Genomic DNA, 2,297 nt, shown 5'->3' on the forward strand with positions numbered 1-2,297 from the left:
CCCCCCCACAGCATGACTCTGCACAGGGGATACTCAAGAAAAGGGGTTGCTCTCTGCATCACAGTCAGCATCAACCACAAACAGCAGAAATCTTGTGTGTAAAAAAATACCTCTGTATTTAGGGTGAAAAACAGCTGGGGAACCAAGTGAAATAACAGGAGTTCTCTCTCTTCCTCCCGTCTTATTAAAGCGGATTATTATTATTATTATTATTATTATTATTATTATCATCTGGCTCGGGGAATCTCTGTTGTTTTTACTCATTCAGATCTGAGGAAAATGATAGGTTTCTTTAGCAATATGGACTGAGATAACCTGTGTGCTCTGGCAGGAAGAGACTATGTATAGAATTGTTTTTCCAGCCATATGGAGATGCATGGGGAACTATCCAGTTAGGAGGCCGCCCAACCCACAGCTGCCCCCCTCCTCCCTCCCCAGCCCACCTCAGCCCACCTCAACATACCTGCGACTGTCCCAGCTCCGCCATCCTTCAGGGCAGCCAGCTCAGCTGGGAACTTCCCGGGGCTTCCTAGAGCTACACAAATATTCACAACATTTGTATTGTTTTGCATTATCAGCGTCACTTAAAAGAAAGGAGAATTGATGTCATTGCTAAATTAGAAAGCGATTATCGAGCCCCTACGACACAATCCATTATGCTCTAGGTTTGCCCGTTTCTTTCTTTCTTTTTTTTAAATAATAATAATAATACTACTAATAATAATAAAAACGCTCCCCCTCCCCCCTCTGTGTATGTGGAGCGCAGACCTACAGCAAAGAAAGCAACTGCGCTAGGGTGGATCTCCAGATTGGAGGAGTTTTGCACCATCCTGGCCCCTTTTAATTATGAGAAACGAAAACGTAGGGCGGCAGTTCAGAACCAACATGATGATGTTTATTCCCCGGGTTAGAGCTGCGTGGGGTGGGGGCAGGGAGGGGGTGTAGTTTAAGTAAGTGCAGACGAAATATAAAGCGCGGGGGGTTGCAGGCCCCGCTCCTCGGCATGTGTATGTGCGCGCACACACGTGCATGCATGTGGCTGTGCACATATCCATGCACAAATACTTCCCACCCGTGCACGCACTATGCGGTGTTAGTTTCGCCACGCGGGAGCCCCAGAGCCGGTCCCGGGGGGCTCCTACAAGCGTCGCTGTCCCTATCTACACCATGGCCGCCTGAAACTTTGCCTGCCCTGGGCTGCCTCACCGGGCCTGGATCCTGGCTGTGCTGGGAGTGAGCATTGCACTTATTTCTGCACTCGGGATCTGTCCGCTCAGCTCGGGATGCAGGTGTGGTGCTGCTTGAGGACAGTTTCCTCTGAACTTCGGCTCGCCCCCTTGTCCCCCCCCCGTCCCCCCCCCCCACAAGGTGCCCGGGGGGGCGCTGCCCTCACCCCCAGTCTCACTTATTAATTGATGTATTGAAAAGAAGGATTGATTGGCACCTCCTGATAGCAATCCCAGCTTTTGCTGTGCTGCGCGCTGCCCTCCGGGCTCTGGCTCTCCCTTTAGAGAGAGAGAGAGAGAGAGAAACCCTTGAGGCTAACTGGAGGTTTTCATTTAAAGTGCCCCGGCCTCGGCTTCCCAGATTAGACACCCCCCCGCCCCCTCGCCCAGAAAGGTGCCCGGGGGGGCGCTGCCCTCACCCCCAGTCTCACTTATTAATTGATGTATTGAAAAGAAGGATTGATTGGCACCTCCTGATAGCAATCCCAGCTTTTGCTGTGCTGCGCGCTGCCCTCCGGGCTCTGGCTCTCCCTTTAGAGAGAGAGAGAGAGAGAGAAACCCTTGAGGCTAACTGGAGGTTTTCATTTAAAGTGCCCCGGCCTCGGCTTCCCAGATTAGACACATTTGCAGCACATACACACATAGTGCAAACGACAGATCCTTGCACTAGAAACCCCGAGTGGGCATAAATGTGGAGGCAGCACAAAGCGTGTCGCCAGCTGGCCGAGAGGATCTCCCTTCCTTAAACTGCAGCATAGCGAAGCGAGGGCATTTGCACGGAAAACTTCCCCATCCCGAGTATTTAAAACAACCTAGGAGAAAGGCACTTGTCCTTTGCCCGTTGTTCGGGGGGCCCGGACACAACGTGGGTGCCGGGAAGAGCCGCTGCCCCGGGGGCCGCTGCCCTGCCTGTGTCCTGGAGCCTGGCCGGTCCCTGCAAGGCAAAGTTGAGTAGAGGGAGAAGGGTAATGTGGGACTTACGGGCAGGCAGCGCGCCTGGGAGGCAGGTCGCAATCCGGCGGCTCCGGCTCAGCACGGACATACGCACATTAAAAAAAAAAAAAAAAAAAA

The 2,297-nt window shown here is 52.6% G+C and overlaps 1 long non-coding RNA gene across 1 annotated transcript in view; it reads right to left on the reverse strand.

The window, feature by feature from the left end:
• Positions 1-2,297, reverse strand: part of LOC106722515 — a 28,903-nt gene extending 26,606 nt beyond the window's left edge. The window contains exons 1-2 of the long non-coding RNA XR_001358527.2: positions 2,208-2,297; positions 464-535 (exon numbers count right to left, since the gene is read on the reverse strand). This is a non-coding gene — a long non-coding RNA (uncharacterized LOC106722515). The remainder of the gene's footprint in view (positions 1-463; positions 536-2,207) is intronic.

The sequence above is a fragment of the Alligator sinensis genome, unplaced genomic scaffold (assembly GCF_000455745.1).
Source record: "Alligator sinensis unplaced genomic scaffold, ASM45574v1 scaffold264_1, whole genome shotgun sequence".
NCBI lineage: Eukaryota > Metazoa > Chordata > Crocodylia > Alligatoridae > Alligator > Alligator sinensis.